Raw genomic sequence first — 21761 nt, 5'->3', positions numbered from 1 at the left:
GTGGGGGACGGCCCCCTCTTGTCCATTGACAAACATCTAGCTTGTACCGCGTGCCAGGCACCGAGTGCTTCAGCTCCCAACTCGCTTCGTTCCTTATTGTGTCCTGTTTGTTGTGTGTCATCACCTCCACTAGATGGTCCGGTCCGGGGGGCAGCAGCCACCTCCCTGCCTTGCCCTCCGCCCCGAGGCCCTGGCTCTGTGTCACCTGCTCCAGGATCCGGGCACTTCACCAACTGAACTGATGGGGACAAATTCCCACCTTTGTGAGGGATAAAACAGGAAACACTACACAGTACCTTACACACAGTGGGATCTCCTGCACAAAGCAGGACTGTGACTTGCATAGGAAAGGAGCCTGCATGGTGCAGTGATGGGGAACTAACTTAAGATTCTGTGGGCATAAACGCTAGTCTCAGGGCCGCCACTAACTAGGTGAGTGGCAATGACTGAGTCCCTATATCCCCTGCCCAGGCTTTCCTTGTGCGCAAAATGAGGAAATATTGTTTGGATTTCTTGAGTGTTTCCAGGTCTAACAGTCCACGGTTCTCTGCGTTGCTAGAACTGCAGGGGACAGGGAGGCGGGGAAACTCACATGCTCATGTTTATAATTTCAAATGGAGGAAGTTGTTGGTTTCCCCCTTCTCTTCTCCCTAATGGTAGCAAACAAGTAATAAATATGGAAATCCTAAAAGCCAGAGAAAAGAGTGCGTATGCTCCATCTTGCTGACAAAGTACACAGACGTCGCATCACAGAATGAATGGGCTTGTCCTCCACTGCACTTGCACGAGTTCCTCCCACCCCAGCAAGAGCAAGCAAGCGTGGCTGGACCATCCGCAGGACAGGTATCCTTTGTTCTGCAAATGCCAGGCCCCCTGGCCCTGCTCCAGCCAGTGCAGCAAGGGCGACCACTGCGGAGGGAGGGTGCCTTATTCTACCACCAGGGAGCCCCACGGTGGGGGGACTGCATCCCAGGCCAGGAAAACAATTCAAAGGGGACAGAAACAATGCAGGGGAAAGGGGAGAGCAGTTTGGGGAATGAGCGGAGGAAACACAAGGCAAGGCATAGGTAACCAGCTTTCCAAACCGTGCAGACTGCTCGGTAATTGCTCTGCACCTTCTCTGTCTGCCTTCTAAGCACAAGCCTAGATCGCGGGTGACTCCCATCACCAGCAAATGTCCCAGTGATAACCAACGTGATAAGAGCCTTTTGAAGCTGATCTTCAGAAACCTTTTCCCCAGATGGCGCTGGGTGGACGGCTGCTTATTTGGTGGGTCTGCAGCTCCTACCTCCACCTGATGCTGGGCCTGCCCCATCTGGTACCCAGGAAGGTGGCTGCTCTTCCCGAGGCCAACACGTTCCCCTCTGGCTGGTCTGTGTGACCTTCCCTACCTGGGAGGCAGGTGGCAAGCTCTCTGGTCTTCACCAGGTCCCTTCAGAGGGAGTCCTCAGATTCCCTACCTACTTCCTAACCATTTCCTCAAATTCCTACAGCTCCCACACATCCAGTTAGATCTTTGTTCTTTAACTTCATTCTGGGTGAAAAAGGCTCATCCCTCTGGACCAATGACTTGAATCCCACTACCTATGTGTCACTCAACAAGAAAGATACCCAGCTTCCTCAGGGTCTGAAGCCCCCAAGGCATTCACATCCAGGTTTTGTCCTCAGCTCTGATGATGACACCAGGCCAGCATCGGGCAGGAGGAAAGGGATAGTGTAGTACCCCTCGGAGCAATGGGATCCTACCCCACTGAGAACCACACTCTCTCCCTCTAGCTGTCCAAATCTTACACATTCTTCCAGGCCCAGCTGCAGTCCTGCCTCCATGAAACGGTCTCCGAACGTTGTATTCCTCACGGAAGATCACCTCCTCCGCTCCAATCATATGCGTGCCTATATCTCACTATTTAGCACCGCCCTGTAAAACACTGTGTAATTGTTCCACGTGTACATGCCTTGTTTCCTTAAGTGGAACATATCCTTTATAAAATCAAAAGCGTCCGATTGATGGATGGATAACAGATAGATAGATGAACTTCTGACAAAGAAAACTGAATAAAATGTTAATTGTAGAATCTAGCGATGGGCTAGTGGGTACTCACTGTAAAATTCTCTCATCTTTTCTGTATGTTTGATGACCTTCATATAGAAATGTTGGAAAACATTGACTAGTTTATCTTCTGCACCACTCATTAATCTCGAGAAACGGCTTATGAAGGGCCTACTACGTTCTGGGCTCTGAACGCTCTGTTCACTTTTCTTCTCCTAACCAGGGTGACGCTGAGAAAATTGAGTGGGTGCTCAGCCAGTAACTGCAGGTTGCCAGTCCTGTCCACTTAGGTGCCCGTGATTCGCCTTCCATGCTGTGTCTGCCTTCTGATTTGCTGACAGGGTTGGACAACGTTCACACAGTAGGCTTGGGAAATTGTCGGGGTACAAGGCTACATGGCATCTTACTCTCCTGGGTCCTGCCCATCGCTTCTGCCCCAACCTGATGGAGAAAGAGCCTGTTCCCACCATGGGTGGGGCACACATGACCTATGTGCCCCTGGGACTGTCTCAGGGAAGATACAATTGAGCAGGACCCCCTCCTCTAAGTTCTCTATCAGGGAAAAGAGGAAATAAGGTAAGTCCCCCCAAACCCCCAACCTCTACTTCCATTACAAGCTTTTTGACAAGCAAAGAGTTATTCTTTCCAGTAAAGCACTGTCCACTCCTAAGAGTTGTGTTATAGATATCAGACAAGTTTGGCAGTAGCAATGCATTAAGCCAGTAGCGTTCTATAAACACCCAGTCAACCATGCTTTGGGAGTGGTTTCTGTGTGTCGGTCATCACATTAAGCAGTGGCAAAGAGGAAGCTACAAACACAGGAGAGACAGGGCTGTCTTTGGTCTGTGCTCTTATGAGGGAGACACATGCATGAACAGTCCCAAGGCTGTGATAAGCGCTCCAAGGAGATACACACAGAGGTTGTGCTAACCTCTTCCTCGCCTCCTACCCTTGGGGGACTTAAGCACCAACCTTGAGCACCTGGAACAAACTGGAGGCGATAGGGATTCTGATAAGGACCTTTATGCCATTTGCCTAGCACTTAATGGACTGCCAAGAACTTCAAAATAGTGTTGGATGAGGAGGCCAGGGCAGGGGTCCTGAGAAATATCTGGCTTGTTTCATGGTCGTAGGTCTGCAGGAGGTGGTCAATAAACACACACTGATGGATTTCCTCCCATAGCATTTCACGTCTGCGCCTCTCTTTGGGTAATTAATCATGGGCTGGAGTATTAGGTGACATCGCCGATATTAAATTGTTATTTATTTCTTATATTCCTATTTAACTTTTTACACACTTATGTATTATCACCCGTGGCTAGAATTTAAGTCCCCAGAAGACAAGACTCTGCCTTGTTTTCTATCTCCCGCAGTGCCTAGCACAGTGCCTGGCTCTCAGTAGGTGCTCAATCAAGGCACCGATTGATTAAGTCCTCCTGCCGCCTGGGGCCCGTCATGCTTCAGAGCAGCAGCTGTCACCTGGACCACCCCTGGCCACAGGGGCACACAGACAAATGAACTCCAGCTCCCTTCCCTCTGTGCAGCATCAGGACCCTGGGAGGCAAACCCAACGTGAATTTTAAAATCACGCTCAGTGGTGGTCGCAGAGCAAACATGCTTGCAGGGAAAGGTCTTTTTCCTTCTCTCTTCAGGGGCAGCAGAGCGGTTCCTTCCACTAAAAATATAGGGATTTGTGCCACACGGTTGTGCAGCAGTTGGGCGGGTGAGGCTCAGCCCCATCATCACGGGCTCAGCACCGGCTGATGGGCTGCAGACGCCAGGGCAGCCCGGCCCTGGTGAGCACAGCCTTCCTCCTGTCCCGGCCACGGTACCACCATTTCTATAAGTGACTTCTCAGTCGCGGCCCTGTGCCCCAAGGGGATGCCAGTGCGACCGCTGGGAAAGTTTCTTTTCTCCCTCCTACTCCTGTCCTCTCCCAAAAATATCATAATAAGGCTTTTTATTTAGGCAAAGAAATAAGCCCAGGATTTGCTTCTATGTTGGGTTAGGAACTGAAGAATAACATTTATCAAGCACCATGCCAGAGCCCCTCTCCTCTGTCATCCGATTTGATCCCAACAGGGAACATGGGGTGAGATACTGGCCCCATTTCACAGAAGAGGGAACCAAGATTCAGAGATGCTTTACAACTTGCCTAAGGTCACGAGCTAACAGGGAAACTTGATTCTAAAGGGTGTGTGTGTGTGTGTGTGCGTGTGTGTGTGTGTGTGTGTGTGTGTGTGTGTGTGTGTACACAAATTCCCTGTGAGCATTAGGAGAGGTTGCACTTTACCCGAGTTTCAAGCTGTAGAGAACCTGTCCACGCTGCCAACAGCAGAGCGGTGGTAGGGCTTGGTGACGGGAGTTTCAGATGCTTTCAGAAATGTCATAGGCAGTTCACTTATTATTCAGGGAAACACCCAAGAAACTGACGACTCGCTTCCTCACTATCAGTATCCGCTACCAGCTGCTCACTTGGACTGGGGGCTGTGAAGGATTTAACTCTGAATTCATGAATGCAGCTAAGCCTCCCTCCAAGAGGAACCGTGGGGATTAGTGCTTATAGAGCAGGACTGCCTGGCAATTCCAAAGCCCAGGGGGGAAGGGAGCACGGGTAGGGATCTGCACCATAGAGAGGGGCCTTCAAATCTATGGGAAAACACGGCACATAACAGTCCAGCTGCTGGATAACGCTTTCTTTGGGCTGGACGAGGCTGCAGTTGCTTCCTATGTACGTGGGCTTTGCTGCTGAAGCCCATCTGGCCTGGCTCTGTGCTTTTTCCTTCTTCTATAGCATCTCTCAAACCCTGTTCCCCGTCAGATCAACTGTATGCAGAACATGCTTTGTTTTGTAGGAATCATATCACGATCCTAGAGCTGCAATTCCTTTCCCCATTTTGCAGAAGGGAAAGCTAAGGTTCAGGGACCTTCAGGGTCACCTGAGAAACAGGGCAGACCAGGATTTGAAGGCAGGAACTCTGCCCGCCAATCCTGGACTAGATCCATTAGAGCTAGCAGGTTGGCCTGCCTGACCATCCAGGATCCAGCCAGGGCAGGCAGAGAAGCCCCTAAGCTGATGGACACAGGTCATCCTTGGCCCAGGTCCTGCACGATATGATCGGGACACCTACTGCATTGTTCTCCAGGGCTGGACTTAAGGACAGAGAGAGGCAGCTTCAAGGCCAGGCCAGATCACCCTCTCCCACTTCCTTAAATGCAGGGATGTACATCAGTCACACTTGAAGCTTATTTGAAATGTATGGGCCTGAGCGAGTCAGATGAGGGTGATGTGTTTCTAATCCAATGGCTTTCACCATGGATGACGCACACCTCAGAACACCTTAAACACCTTAACACATCATTGGTTCCATTTAGTTCCTGTCCCATAGTTCCCCAATACTCAAAACTTATATATTCAACCACAAAAAACCAAACAACCCAATTCGAAAATGGACGAAGGACTTGAATAGACATTTCTCCAAGGAAGATATGTACGTGGCCAACAAGCACATGAAAAGATGCTCCACATTACTCATCATGAGGAAAATGCAAATCAAAACCATCAGAACACTTCACACTCACATTAGGATGGCTATAATTAAAAAAAAAACAAAAAACGGAAAACAAAAAATGTTGGTGAGGGTGTGGAGAAATCGGAACTTTTGTGCATTGCTGATGAGAATGTAAAATGGTACAGGCACTGTGGAAAACAATTTAATGGTTCCTCAAAAATGTAAACATACAAACACCACATAATCCAGCAGCTCCACTTCCAGGTATACACCTTAAGGAATTGAAAGCAGGAACTCAAACAGATACATACACACCAACGTTCATAGCAGCAATATTCACAGTTGCCAAAAGATGGAAACAACCCAGTTGTTCATCAACACAGGAATGGACAAACACAACACGGTGCATACGTCCAATGGAATATTATTCAGCCACACAAAAAAGGAAATTATGCTGCATGCTACCATCGGATGAACCCTGAAAACATCATGTGAGTGAAATCAGACACAAAAGGACAGATATTGTATGATTTCACTTACATGAAGAACTGACAAACTATTATAGAGACAGAGAGTAGAATATAGGTTACCAGGGGCTGGAGGGAAGGGGAGATGGGATATGAATTGATTAATTAAAGAGCTTCTGTTTGGGAAGATGGAAAAGTTCTGGGGATGATGGTGGTGATGGCTGTACAATGTGATGAATGGACTTAATGTCAATGAATTGTACATTAAAAAATGGTTAAGATGGTAAGCTTTATTTTCTGTTGCAATTTATTTAAACTAAAAACAAAAACAGTTTACCTATTTCTGCCACTTCCCACCTCTGGCAACCACCAATCTGTGCTCTGTGTCTATGAGCTTGTTTATCAGATTCCACATATAAGAGAGAGCATATAGTATTTGTCTTTCTCTGTCTGATTTACTTCATTTAGCATAACGCTTTCCAGGTCCAGGAAAGATGCTAAGTTTTATTTTAAGCATATTTTGCCACAATTTAAGAAACAAAATACACCCCCCCCCCCCAACAAAGGTTAAGGCAGCAGAGCTTGAAGGCTCACTGTAATCTCTGCTTTCTCCCCACCAAGCAGCCTGGATGACTCTGCACCCCAAATGCCACAGTCTGGGCCTTTGTGCTGCAGCTCCTCTGTCTGGGATGCCTCTCCCATCCCGCCCTCAAAAAAATCAGCTCACCACAGAAGCTTAGCCAATTCCCCTGACATCAGAGATCTTAATGCTTTCCTCCTTGTTTTCTTAAAGCTTTTACACATGCCTTATTAAATCACTACCCTGTTTTACAATGATTTCCTGATGTGGAATGGGAGTTTCCTAGGTAAGGGACAATGTTTACTCATTTTTGTGTCTCCAGCACAAGGGGGCATGCCTAACTGGAGGTAGAAGTTCAATGAATATTTAATGACACTGGTGGGTCTTAGAAGTGTTTTTGTTTTGTTTTAGCTCTATGCAGGGCCGGGGCAGGCCTTCTTAACTGCTCAGAGAAAGCTGATACCATTGCACCAGGGAGGAAACAGAAGCCTCAGGGGAGATAAAGGGAAGTTTCCTCCCTTCCCAGGCTCTCCTTCAACAGCATGGCTGCGGCATCTGACTCGTGGGGTGAAATCCCTGGAGTCCTGGTCTTGTTATTTAACCTGGCTGAAACCTCGCTTACTCCCCAAGGATGTGAGAAGAGCAGGTCCTCGGTAAATGTTGATGGTGAGGATTTGGTGAGCTGGTCTGGGGAAGCGCCTGGCTCAGGGTGGTCCTCCAGGTGGGCAGCGCTGTTGATTGCAGGCGCCTCCCCTTGGAACCCTGCTCATGGGTCATCTCTCCTCCCACCACTTTTCTCCCTTCTCCCCACCCCCAGTTCAGCTTTCTTCCTTAATTGCCTCCACATTTTTTCTGCATCGGTCATTCCATCAGCAACACAATCTTGCTCTTTCTAGTCTCATAATTAACTCTTTATTTTGCTTCCTTTCACGATCAGAAGGAGAGAATTAGGGAACAAGTTAGGATGCGGGCGCTCCTCTCCAACATGGCCTTCATCGCAGCTGTTCTAAGGTCACCACTGGTCTGTTTAAATCCCTTCCCTTGGCTGCATCAAAGGGCAAACGCCCCGCATGAGCCGAGGTTGGCAGGACCTCGGGCGCCTTGGCACGTATTAGTGGTCCTTTAAGCTTCTATTCTTGGGTGAAGCCCAGCGCTTTTGTTCCTGTCCCAGCCCTCCCTATAGTGGGGAAGTACTTTTCCTCTCCCTCCTGTTTTCCCACCCTCCTTTCTCTTTTGTGAACTTTCAAGTCCCCCAATTAAATAACTGGTAAATTTTTCTTTGTGAAAAGCACTAAACGTTACTGGATGACTACCACGGTAAATGTACTTCTTTCTCTTTTCTATTTGCCCTTGAACGCTCATACATTAAACCTTCTTATAGGGGAAAAATAAATTAAAACAGGATATAAAGCATCTGTCAAGGTAATCTGGGTATATCTCAACCCCATGTAGAATTTCTTTCCTTCGTGTATTCAGCAAATGTTTATTAACGCCCACTGTGCACCAGACACTGTGCTAGCACCAGAGGGTCCCAGAGCAATGGAACATGGTCCCTGCCCTAAAGGAGTGTCTGGTGAACATATATATATATACATAGAAGGTGAGGGAATGTCTGAAGAGGCAGGCAGAATAGGATAAGACCTCATTCCTCCCAAGGGTAAATTATTCATGAATTAAAAAATCAGGACCGGGGGGCTTCCCTGGTGGCGCGGCGGTTGAGAGTCCGCCTGCCGATGCAGGGGACACGGGTTCGTGCCCTTGTCTGGGAAGATCCCACATGCCGCAGAGCAGCTGGGCCCGTGAGCCATGGCCGCTGAGCCTGTGCGTCCAGAGCCTGTGCTCCGCAATGGGAGAGGCCACAACAGTGAGAGGCCCGCGTACCGCAAAAAAAAAAAAAAAAAAAAATCAGGACCGAAGAATTTTTTTTTGCGAAGAATGCCAAGCTGATGAGGTGCAGCAGGGTAACTAAGGGTAGGTAGGTGGTCACTCCAGGCTCAGACTTTCCCACCTTCGTCTTAACTTTTCTCTTAGCTGCTTCCTAGGAATCTATGATCTTCAGATAAATGTCCATGCCATGAGGTCAACACATGCATCCAAAAGTTTTGATTTAAGTAGGCGCTCATGAAGTCCTGGAATCTCAGGTGCTGAAGGAAGCCACGATTTTCCCAGCCATTCTCGACACTGACTATCATGGCTTTTCTTGATGTCCTTGGGCACTGAGATCCTATATGCATTTCCCCATTATATTTGCCCTCTGAACATCGTTTTGCTCCCCACTTCCAGGAAGGAGCAAGATTGAGGTCTAATTTTGCCCACAATTTTGAAAGTAGCTGAAGGATCAGGAATAATTAAGTTGGTGTGTGTGTGTGTGTGTGTGTGTGTGTGTGTGTGTGCGTGTGTGTGCGTGCGACCATCTCAGGGCACCGTTCATCCAGTGAGTGGAATTTTGTCAATTACTGTGGGGTCTCTCTCTCTCTCTCAGACCATTGCTTTCTGGATCTCCTAAAAGCTGCATAACACCCTTTGTCTCTGGAGGTCAGCACTCGTAGGTGGATGGGAAGTGTGCTATGGAAGCATGTCAAACTGTGCCTTAAGCCAGCAGCCCGGGCGCTGCTCCCGGACCTGTCAAAACATCTGTTTAGCAGAAACCACATGGCAGTTTCTTTGAAGAAACAACAACAGCCCGGGAGGTTACTGCTATTTCAGTGTTCCTTCTGGTTTGACGTGTGCTGAAGCAATACTCAATTCCACTTCAGTCTGTATTCACTGAGCACTCGGTATACTCTGGACACCGGCCTAGGCACCAAAGGGAATGCAAGGGACATATAATACAATGTACTAGGAATACAAAACACACACACTGAGCAGTTAGAATCAGCAAGGGTAGAATACAATCAAATGCCTACACATGGAGTGTGGTGTGCGTGGTCAAAGAGAGATCGACCCAAGCTGTGCTCACAGACTGTTGACCTAGAAAAGACTTCCAGAATCAACCATTCACTCGGCCATTTAGTTACTGGTCATTTATTAAATATTTACTGAACACTTGCTATGTCCTGGGTCCTGTGGAAGTTGGTAGATAAGAGAATAAAACTCAGTTTTTTAGAGGAAACGTTCAAGTTAGTAGCAGAACTGGAAACAGAATTCTTGTCTATTTTTTTAAATAAATTTATGTATTTATTTTTCGCTGCGTTGGGCCTTCGTTGCTGCACGTGGGCTTTCTCTAGTTGCATTGTGCGGGCTTCTCATTGTGGTGGCTTCTCTTCTTGTGGAGCATGGGCTCTAGGCACACAGGCTTCAGTAGTTGTGGCACGCAGGCTTCAGTAGCTGTGGTACACGGGCTTAGTTGCTCCGCAGCATGTGGGATTTTCCTGGACCAGGGCTCGAACCCGTGTCCCCTGCATTGGCAGGTGGATTCTTAACCACTGCACCACCAGGAAAGCCCCAGAATTCTTGTCTTAATTCATCATTCGTTCAACTAACCTGGCCAAGAATCTCTCGTGTGTCAGGCTCTGGGGTAGATGCAGAAAAGCTGCACTGCACACTGACTCAGAGGCTCTGACGGTCACTCGGGTCCAGGAACCTGCACCAGGTTCTTAACATCTCCCAACGTCTTTTTCCTCAATTAGAAAATGTGGTACTGATAGCACCCCCCTCAGAGAGTGGATGTGAGCATTGAAAGAAGTAAACGTGTAAAGCGCAGAGCACAGTCTCAGACACAAAGTGCTTAATGAATGTCAACTTTCATTATTATCTTGGAACGACCTCAATGGATAAAATATGGTCCCCATCCTTATGAAACATATAAATTCTGATGGAGAAAAAGGCATATTCTCAGATCAAGGTGTCTCCCTGATACCAGAGCTTTGGGGAAGACATAAAAAACATGAAAATAGGATGGATCTAGAGATTATCATACTAAGTGAAGTAAGCCAGACAGAGACACACAAATATATGATATCGTTTATACGTGGAATCTAGAAAAAATGATACAAATGAACTTCTTTACAAAACAGAAATAGACTCACAGACATAGAAAACAAACTTATGGGTACCAAAGGCGGAAGGGGGGAGGGATAAATTAGGAGTTTGGGATTAACAGATACACACTACTATATATAAAATAGATAACTAAGAAGGACCTCCTGTATAGCACAGGGAACTATACTCAATATCTTGTCATAAACTATAAGGGAAGAGAATGTAAAAAAAAGAATATATATGTCTAACTGAATCACTTTGCTGTACACCTGAAACTAACACATTATAAATCAACTATACTTCAGTTTTAAAAAAACATGAAAATAAACAAGATGAGAGCAGGAGTAAAGAGAGAGAGGTGAAAGTGTAATACGATGGACTGGGCAGAGTGTTATGAATAGCACTTTATTTATTGCTTTCCAAACCTACAGAGCAGTCAGATCTTTAAATCCTGGAAAGGAAAACATTCAGAGGCCACTTAGTCCATGCCCCTGTCTCCATCTATTAATATATTAAGAGCACCAATTAAAAGCCTATTATCCTCTAGTGCACACTCCAGTAACGTTGTAAGTACCATGAACCATGGTCGTTTGGCCCCGAACTACTGTAGAGTGCTGGAATCTTGAAAATAGCCCAGGAAGAAAAAATGTAATAGAAATGGCTCTTGCAAGGGTGGGTCTCGAGAAGCTAATTAAACAATGAAGCTGCTTCTTCCTTTGATATCCACAACAAGGGCTAAAAAAGAGTTCAAATGTCGATGTACAAGAGATAAAGCAAATCTTAGGTAACAGTACGCTGGGGAATTATTTTGGGGAATAGGATGGGCATGGCAATGGGAACATCCGGGGAGTGATGGGAGTGAAGATGCTCAGTGAAGGCAGAAGATAAATTGTGATCATATGTTTGATCAAAAGCTGATATGAGACTAGGGATGAAGCAAGGGGAGCAGGGCACCAAGTATGAAATCCAGCTCCCAGGGGTGGGAGAATAGAAGTTGTTTTGTAGAAAATGCTGGCAGCCGTCAATCAAGCTGGAGTTCAGAATGAGGAAACGTTACAGGAACGAAGACAAAAGCCTGTACGTTTAAACCAGGCACAGAAGAGGAGATGAGGTGAGAAGCCCTAGAGGCTGGGGATTTACATACAGACACAGGAGCCTCGGTGGGGACACGGATGCCTCAGATTCTGTTTAGGAGTATAGATGAGACTTCTGACACTCGCTAGACTGAGTTTTCACTGCTTGGGACGAAATAGGACTGAACTGGCAACTTTATTAACTGCCCCTGGCCAAGGACGAACGTGGAGGACAGTGTGAGTGACTGCACAAATGTACACCTTGGGGGTCCCCCCCACCCAATACTTAGTAAATTAAAGAGCCCTCGCATTAGTGCATGGAGAGACATAGCAACTCGTTAGTCTCCTTGGCCGCAGCCTTCTGGGGGCACCCCCAGGCCTGATGCGCACTCAGTCCCCTCCAGCCCTGATTCAGATCAAATGCTGACACTTATCCATGTTGCTCTAAATGTAACCTCCGAGGAGACGACCCCGCCTCACATTCCTTCCTGCTCCCAAGCTGCCCCGAATATACAATTGTTTTAAAGCAGCTCGTGTGTTAATTAAAAAGTAGGAATCAATTGTCCTCATCTCTCCATTCCAGGCTGCTGTGCACACAAGGATTAGAGCTGCCTTGACTTAAGTCAATTAGAGATAAGGAGAAGCTGACATTTCCACAACCCGCCTTATCTTTCTGCTCAAAAAAATGGCTCAGATTAAAATGTACAAAGATGATTTCTTTAGTCCTTTTCCTCCTCCTTTACCTTCTTTTAATCATTACGAAGAAAGCTGACAGTCCAAGCTGATGGCAGAGATGCACGTTCCAGCCATCCTGAAACACCCACGTGGCCAGCCTGGCGCGAGCCCGGCTGCAGACTCAGGACCTCGCCGGAGGCTGTGCCTCAACTTACGGCAGGTGATGGGGATGCAGACAAAGGATGGATTGGGAATCAAGAGCCACGGCTTTGATGCTGCTTCATGAACTACTTAACCCTTTAGGCCCTCAGCTTCCCTAAGCCTCTGTTGCCTTATCTGTGAAAGGGAGCAATGATGCTGCCTGACACTTACCACTGTGAGGCTCCGGTGAGAGCACACGTGTGCAAATGCACGGTACAGAGCCTGACACAAGGCACACTTAATCCACGTTTAGGTTGAATGTAAGCGCTCTGGGGTTCATCCTAGGTAATTTCTGAACAGAGAAAGGAGGCCTTTCACACGTGATCCCATCCATCATAAACATTCCTACTTGTTGATCACACGTCTTTATTCCAGGCAATTTAGATATACATTACAGCTAAGCAACCCTGCAAGTGGGCCACTGTCATCCCCATTTTAAAATGAGGAAGCTGGATCAGAGAGACTAATGAACTCGCTAAAGTTCACACATCTAGTGATCAGTAGAGCTGGGATCTGAACCCAGAGCCCATTATCCTTCCATTACCTCATGCCCCAGCGATGCTGAGTAATCTCAGGAAACAGAAGAAACGTGGTCCCCTGACCTCTGCATTCATCTGCGAAGTGAAGAGAGTGCTACCTTATTGACACTGGCCTGTGCATGTATTAGCAATTTCTCGAATTTGCCCAGTCCATTAGCTGAGCTTTTGCTGGCTACCTTTGACTCTGTTAAATGCTGATGCAGCCCGTGCCCGTCTCGCTTGCTATCTTCTGGTCCATCTCCACAGCACCATTCAGCAACTGCCTCTCTTGTCCCGCTTACAAGCACTACTGGCAAACAACAGTCGGCATGCCAAGCCGGGCTGGTGCCTGGACGCATCATGAACGCCCCACAGTGGGCACTGGGTGTCCCACCCAGATCCCCCTCCGATGATGGACTGCTGTTCCAGGTGCCAGGAGTGTTACTGGCAGATGCCCTTGGCTGTCAGCCCTGCAGGGATCCCTCGGCTGGAGAGAAGCATCTCGTTCAAGGGCCTGGTCCCCTCGCCAGGTGGCCACATCCAATGGCTCAGTAGAGACCTGGCAATCTCAGCCTATGCAGAATTAGCTCACTCCAGAGTTCCATCCTGTGCGTCCACCAAGGAGTCAGAGGTCTGCCTCGTGGTTTGAGTTATCCCTCTATCCCTCTGTCCTATTTCCTCCCCCACGCCCCGCTTCTGTAGGTGGTAATTTCAAGGCCATTCCCCAACCAACAACTTTCTGCTCAATTTTGTCCCAGATTCTGCTTCCTGAAGAATGCAGCTTCCGGCTCAGACAGGTCCTACCATTAAGCACATTTTACAGATGAGGAAAGAGTCCAAGATCAGTCGGCTAATAAATAGCCGGGTCAGAAACCAGATCAGTCTTAAGCTAGAGCCCCAAATACACTCTTCTGTCTAAGTCCCCCTTTTACAAACACGCACAGGCTATTCAATACTGAATTTTCACTATTTTCTGCCTCAAAATTGCTCTTTCTACGATCATCTGTTCTTTCTAGGGGGTGGCTACGGCAGATTAATGATGGCCACCCATTATTTGATAGCCCTGCCCTTGAGGGAGTTCCCCTCCTTCCGAATCTGGGCCAGTCTCAGAGCCTTGCCAGACCAGGAGGCTGGAGCGGAAGGGATACAGTCCCAGGATCGCAGGCCCAGCCTGAGAGGGCTGGCGGCTTCCATCCGGGTGCCCTGGAGCTCTAGGCTCCCAGCCATACTGGAGCCCAGCACGCACAATGGAGAGACCACGTGGAAAGGTCCTCAGTCTACAAGCAGAGGGAAAGGAGCCTGAGTGAGCACGGCCTTCCAAAGCAACAGGGCACGCAGTGGCCTTGGACCCTCCAGGTCAACGCAGTCACCACCCAAATTCCACCAACTGACTCTATTTGATACACGAGGGGCAGGAGAACCACCCAGGAAGTTCTGACCAAATTTCTGATCCAAAAGTCAGGATGGTTTTAGGTTAGTTTGTTTCACAGCCATAGCTAACTGGGCCAGAGATGCCACCTGAGTTGCTCTGAGAAGCCTTCTACCTCTGTCTTCAGTCTCATCTCCTCTGGAGACTTCTCTCAGCCGTGCTACCCCGCCCAGCACCTTAGCTCGTCCCCACCTAACCCTCCTCTCTATCTTCGAGCTTGCACAGAAAATGTTTCACCCCCAGGTGTACCTTACTGTCTCTTCACTCTACTTCGAAACTTCACAGATGACTTATCAACGACCCATCACCCACTTCTACACCACCCCCTGCCTTGGTGTCCTTTGAATTCTGACTTCTATTCTGACTTCTATCACTATGACTCTTGGGTATGAAAGTCTTGAAGTTTAGCAGATATTTTTGCATCACAAAACCCTGTGGCATTTTCTGTAAGTATCGCTTGCCTTGGGGAAGCCATTCCTGAAATTCACCTCTGCAGACCAGCATTGCAAACTGCCAACTGCCCTCCTTTGAGGTCCTTTAGCGTTCCTTCATTCATATCTCCATTCGACACATATTGACTGAAAATCTATGCTGAGATATCCTCTGCGACTTGAGGTTCCCAGGCCACTAAGTAGCTGAAGTAGATGGTCAAGTCAGAAACGGGTTTACTACGTCAACTGGCGTAGCCATAACCAGTGCAACTCAAGTATGACTCACCTAGATTAAAAAAAAACATCTACAGATGATTTCCTGACCTGTTTCTGGGACCCATGTTTCAGGAAATCAGCCCCTTTATTCAACCCAGTAGTTCTCAACTCTGGCTACACATTAGAATCACCAACATAACTTAAAGAAAATGCTAATGCTTCGGTCTTACCTCTGGAGATTCATCAGTCTAGGATAAGACCCAGGCATCAGTATGGCTTACACAGTTGCTGAGTGATTTTTACATGCAGCTGGGGCTTGAGAGCCACTGACTGAACTAAATCCCTAATGATACAGCTTTAGATCATCCCTCCTGCTCTATGCTCTGTGGAGACAGAGGAAAACAGTGGTTGGAGAATGTTTGGGACACTTGGAGTTTTCCTGAAATCTCTGCAGCTTTTCTGCCCCAAGTTCAATCATCCCACTTCCCCAATCTTTCCACACAGGTCTTACTTGCAGCACTTTAATCACTCCTTAATCTTGTTTTGATTTAGCTCAAATAGCTCTGTTTCCCTGGAGAAAGCTTTTCCAAGTTAGAGGTCTCTGTTTTACAGAAACGCGTAACCTGTTAGCTCATCAATTCAGCTGTGAATTGCACAGTAGTTGTTATGAAATGCATATTAGTCGACATTTCAGCAAATCATCTTGTTTTATTTCTACACTTAACATGAGTAAAAATGAAGCCCCACAGGTATCAACAAGGGGGCTCTTCTCTGTTGTCCTGCAAATATCGTTAGCAATGCACGTGGTCACCTAATTCACGAGTCAGCTGATTTGTACAAGGCTGGACTTTGGTTCTCCCAAACCTTCTCTCCTTCTTCCAGTAATTGCAGTTATCAACGGTCCTAAGAAGAATAAGACTTGCTCAAAAGCCAGCCCGTGGGTGATGAACTCAGAAGGAGAGAGGTTCTGGAGTGACCCCAGCTGATAATCCTTATACACCCCTGAGCTTGACTAACAACCATAAAATTGCTCATCTCTTTCATCCAGGAACCAGAGCCACTCACTCTTCACTGTTTTCTTTTCATATATATCTGCATGGCTGTCCTTTCACGTAAATCACATCAATTTCTATTTTAATTTGCTTATGGTTCCAAGAGACTTTTGACTTATATTAGAAATGAGAGAAACGTGGATCTATGAAAAATCTAGACATAGAGATCTTCGGAGATTATAAAGGGGAGGCAGGAGGTAGTGAGGTACGGGTGCAGGGGTCTTAATAACATGCAGAGGAGAAGCAAGCATGTTTCAGCTTCCGACATGTGCAGAGTCCTTTTAGTACATACTTGGATGGAGGGGTGCTAAGTGGTGGATTTCAGGGCATTGTTTTCTTCTTTGAGGTAATATACATATAAAGCTTTTAACTCATCACGTCGTTGAGGTAGAGGTAGGATCATGGCATGGCAATGGCGACTCGGCTGTCCTAAGACGTGTAAAGCTTAAAAGCGGAGTTAACCATCATAGATCACTTGTATTTGGAAAGATTTTTTCAAGAGCTTAAACCGCTCCCTGAGTGTCTAAGAAAGAGTCAGGGTCTAAGGACGTTCATAAATCAAACTACTATCTTGGACACGACCTAAGGATGGTGGACAGACACTGAAGAGAATGGACACTTGGGGTTTCTCAGAGGCCTTTGAACTTCCTGGTGTAGTGAAATCAACAGACTCCTGGTTTCAAATCCCAGTGCCGCTTTGTTAGGCAAATGACCTAAACTTTTCAAGCTTAGTTTATCTCAAAACTGTGATAATATCTGATTGCCAGGAGGACTCAAAAGAATCTTTATAAAGTATCTAGGACAGTGTCTCTACATGTTGGATGCTCGATAATAATAAGAATTACAATCATTATTATTATCAGGCAGCTCCTGCTTTACCAACACTATAGGAATTCTAGGATGTTTTATACTCTGGTGATTCCATGATGCACCTGTGGAACAGGACAGAGGTTGCAGCCTCTATCCACCACCTCCCAGGTACTAATGCAGAAACAAGACAGAAGATGCCGAGACCTACAGCTAAAGAAGAGTTGGGTTGGTCATAACCACCTCCATGCAGGTTTCAGGCCCTAATGAAGCCTCAGATGGGAGACGGGGGCAGAAGAAGGGAAGGGAAGGTATACACCTTGGGTCTCCATTTTGAAGTTTAGGCTTTTCCTCATGAAGCAACCCTGGAAGTGGTTCAATGGATTACTGTCCAGATATGTGGGTGAGACATGACGTTTCCCTAATGTCGCTTCAATGCATCAAGGGGCAAAACTCCTGACCTCTATTCATTTAGTCTCTATTAAAGGCCTCAGGTTATTTATGGATGCTATTAAAGAGAAATAAAAAGAAAAATACACCTGCGACATAGGATGTTTGGAGTATGTCACATCTGAATTGCCCCCTGGAATCAACTTTGGGAAACAGGTTGGTCTAATTAGTTATTGTGATCAGGTATCTATGGAAACAGACATACATTTGTCCTTCAGCCAGACAATCACGTCCTCATTGAACAGCATACAGTCCACACAAACCAAGCTCGGTGCTTGCATGTATGAGCTCCTTGCAACCCATCAAAATTAGAGAGAACAGAAAATACAAGGAACATAAACAAACGGGGGGAAGCAGGTAGGCCTGTTACACTGGGAGGATGCCCTGCCTTCAGTGAGTAAGGAAGGCAATCCAGAGGGCAAAAACGGATTGCATTCACCCCGCACCAGTTTTGAATGAGCCCAGAGAAAGCCCTCCTCAATGGTGTGGCGGCGGAAAGGACTGTCCTATTAAGAGCACGCTTCAGCTACATTATGGGTTAAATGGGTTAACTGGGCTTTTGTGGAATGGCCTTGTAACATAGTAACCATTCATAACATAATCTCTATGGGAGAATGCGTCCTGAATGCCAAGTACTCAGCTTCTGAAACACAGCCTCTGTGTGTGGTGAGGACTTCCTGTATCCTCAGAGAAACAGCCAGGTGAAGGAGAGGCAACCCAGGAGCAAATTCCACAAATCTCTGTTCCGGCCCTCACTCTTGCACTTACTATGTGAGTGACTTGATTCTAACTTCTCTGGGCCTCATTTCCTCAGCTGTGAAATGCAGAAGGTAGCATCTATCACGTCCAGAATGTAAGCTGCACCAGGGCAGAACCACGCCTGTCTTAATCACCTCGGCTTCCCCAGCCCCTCGATCAATATTTGGTGAGTGAAGGAATGAATTAATAATTGCCTACATCCCGGCCTCGTAAGCAGAACCAAATGGGGTGATGCATGTGAAAGCAATTCAAGAAGCTGTAAAAGGGAATACAAATGAGAGACATGATAATTATAACCTATTGTTACAGACAGAATGTCACCTTCTGTGCATTCCATGTAAATGAGGATGTTTGTGTTAGTGCTAATGCGAATGGCTGAACCGATATCCAGAATACTGAGTGGTACAGATGGGCCACGTGACCTCGGGGAGCAGCGGGGGCTGGTGCTAGAGGGAGGGTGGAGAATGAGAAAGTTGGTAAGAGAAGTTAAACGAGTGGAGATTTTGGCTAGAAAATAGGCTCATTAGACCCGGGCAGGTCTAAGCCCGTGAATACAGGTGCAGGGGTCTTGTAAAGTCTCTCCAGGGACCTGCCGAGGATAGAAGGCCATTCGCCTGAGGCAGAAACAAAGAAGAGTTGGACCAAGGAGACTGGGTACCACCCACTCAGCTACAAAACACAAGTGATGCTTGTGCAACCAGCTAGGAAGGATACAGAAAGGGCATATGTGAGACACTGGATTTAACATGTAAGCAGAATGAAGAAGAACTCGGTCAGATCACCCAGCACCACTGTTTGGCCGCCTGCGTGTTATTTTTGCCTCTTACTAATGACTCTTGTGATTAAGCGTTTGGGATTCACCCAGTGCTAATATTCAGGCTGGGCCGCAGAGAAAGGGCGGAGTTGACCCTGCAACGGAAGGGTCCCCCCGGTGCAATGACCCTGGAGACTGTTTGGCATGGGACTCGGGCAGCCAGATTCCGGTTTTTCTACGCATTGTGCGGAACCTTACACAGAGATTCTCGGCGCCGCCACAATCAAGTCCCTTGAAGGGTGTGCTTAGGATTTCTGCAGATGAGACCCAGTCAGCAGTTCAGACCTCGGCCACAGTATAAGCAATGAGACAACAGACTTTCTGATCACTGCCCTCAACGTTCGAGTCTCTGCCAACACTGGGAAAGGCTCTTCAGTCCGCCTGCCTATCCCCCCTAGGCAGGCATATAGCTACCTCCCATGGTGACCCTTCTCCTGCGTCTGCACCACCATATCAAGATAGATGGCCGCCTGCTCTGCCGTGGTCACCTTTCCTGCTCCAGCAACCAACCCTGAAATGCAATCTGCAGTGGCTCTATATCTACTTCTGTGGAAACTACTTTAAAGGGTCCAAGAGGAGGTAAAAAAATAATCCTTTTTACATTATAGAAGAGGAAGAGATAGAGAGAGACAAGCAGAGATGACCTCCCTGAGCAGCGACACAAGAAATTCTTCTATGGTAGTTTTCAAGGTCTCCATCCCCCAAAGCCAAGTTAATACAACACATATTTTCTCATAAGGCAGGGTATGACCTTTCAGTGTCATCGTGTGCAAAGAGCACAGCTTGGAGACTCAGAAGCATGGGGTCCCAGCTCTGGCAAGACCACCGTGTCCCCTGGCCTAATTGCTTAAGGAGCTCAAGGCTCAATTTCTCCATCTGTTACACGAAATGAAATAATGCCTGCTTCCTGCTACATAAAACCATGGTGTAGGTCAAATCAGATAATATACGTTAAAGCACTCTAGGAAATTACAGGCACACTCTAGGAACAGAACACTGATTAAAGGAAATCTATCCAATCAAGCGGTGCTTTCTCTATATCTAATGTGTTTATTAAACAAACAAACCAATACACATTGTTATCAATGGGACAAATAGGTCCTACTTAACTCATTGGAAATGCTACAAAGTTTAGGAAGTTGTCCATATTTTCTAAACCCAAATTCCATATGAGTCTTCTCTTTATGACTATTTCCCCACCTGGAAACTAGGTAGAAAATACTAATTTGATCATCCCTACCATGGCAGTGCATAGTATAATTAAACAAAATGGCCTAAATTAGCCTGGACATTCACAGGAAGCTTTATATGTACAATCTTTCTGAAATGTTTCTCCTTTCTGTGCTTAAGCACCTGATCCAAGCAAACTGGCCAAATGAACAAGAGGAAAGCTCTGATTCTAGGGCCATAACCCTGTAAGTTCATTAACTGTGAATTATTATTTTGAACCAGGCTTGGCTTCCAAGGCCAGAATTGCACATTCCTAAAATAATGTGCCTGACACCAGCAGAAAATGGTCTTCACGATTCTCACTTTGAACTCATGGAGAACTCCTACCTCACCTGTTACCTGCTCTCTGGATAGGTGAGTCTATCCAGGTCTTCGGTGGCACCTTCACTATCCCAGCATTTAAGGGCTGTGTTCGTGGCCGAGGATGCAAGGCACCAGCTTGTTCAGCAGGTGAGTAATGTTCGCAGGGAGGCAAAGCACCACATCCACGGGCGGAGAGCCCTGTTCCTGCCTTTCCCCTAGTCTGAGTCTGGGTGCAAACAAATACTGAGGCCCCACTGTGTGCTGGCCACTGTGCTGGCCACTTGACCTACATCATCTGAGTTAATCCTCACAAAACCGTGAGTCAGGCCAGTGGTTCTGATCTTTGGTGAGGAGATTCTGATTCATTGGTCTCGGGGGAGGAGCCCCTACCTCTGCATTTGAAAAACATCTAGAGGTGATTCTGAGACTTCGCAAGGCCTGGCAATAGTACCAACGTTAATAACAGCTAACAGTACTTGAGAGTTATCGTGTGCCAGACAGTCAGCTGAATGCTTTACATGCTCCTTCCCATTTGGATCTTAAAACAACATGATGAGGTCGATATCAATATTATCTACACTTAAAGAACCTAAGACTCCACGACTAGCACACATCAGGGCTGGATTCCCACCCCACTTGCTCCGACTTTGAGATGTGTGATCTCTATCAGCTGCCACAGAGTCCTGCTTTAGGAAACGAAAGTGTTTATGTTAGGGGTGAGTTTCTTCTGCTTTCTCTTCTGGGACATTAGTGAGAGTGTCAGCTGACTTATCACTATTTTATTATTATCATTTATAACTATTCTTCCTGGTGGTGCCTGGTGATGGCTTGGGAGCCCACGTGCCTGAGGGAGGACCCACGGTGAAAATGGCACAGAGTCGTGGTGTCTATCAGGAGGTGATGGTGCTGCGGGGAAGGGGGGTACATTTGATTCTCTTCCTCCTGGGCTGTGAGTTGGCAGAAAGCCACTTCCCAGCACACAATTAAGATAAAACTTCACCTCTGGCCCTCCACCACCTTTATAAATCTTCCTCCGAATCTCAGTTGTCAAGCACCTTTACACAACAAGGCTTATAAAGACATTCAGCTTCCAGCCAGCCGGCCACAGAGCCCACCATACTCCCATAGAATCAATATTATCATATAGTTAAAAGATAATCATAATACTTTAGATCCTTAAAGCTCCTCTGAGCCTAAAACAAGTTCAGAGCAC

The 21761-nt window shown here is 46.9% G+C and overlaps 1 protein-coding gene across 4 annotated transcripts in view; it reads right to left on the bottom strand.

The window, feature by feature from the left end:
* Nucleotides 1-21761, bottom strand: part of NTM (neurotrimin) — a 942656-nt gene that overhangs the window by 778522 nt on the left and 142373 nt on the right. The window lies entirely within an intron of this gene.

Source organism: Orcinus orca, chromosome 8 (assembly GCF_937001465.1).
Source record: "Orcinus orca chromosome 8, mOrcOrc1.1, whole genome shotgun sequence".
Taxonomy (NCBI): domain Eukaryota; kingdom Metazoa; phylum Chordata; class Mammalia; order Artiodactyla; family Delphinidae; genus Orcinus; species Orcinus orca.
This window is presented reverse-complemented; position numbering and strand designations above follow the sequence as displayed.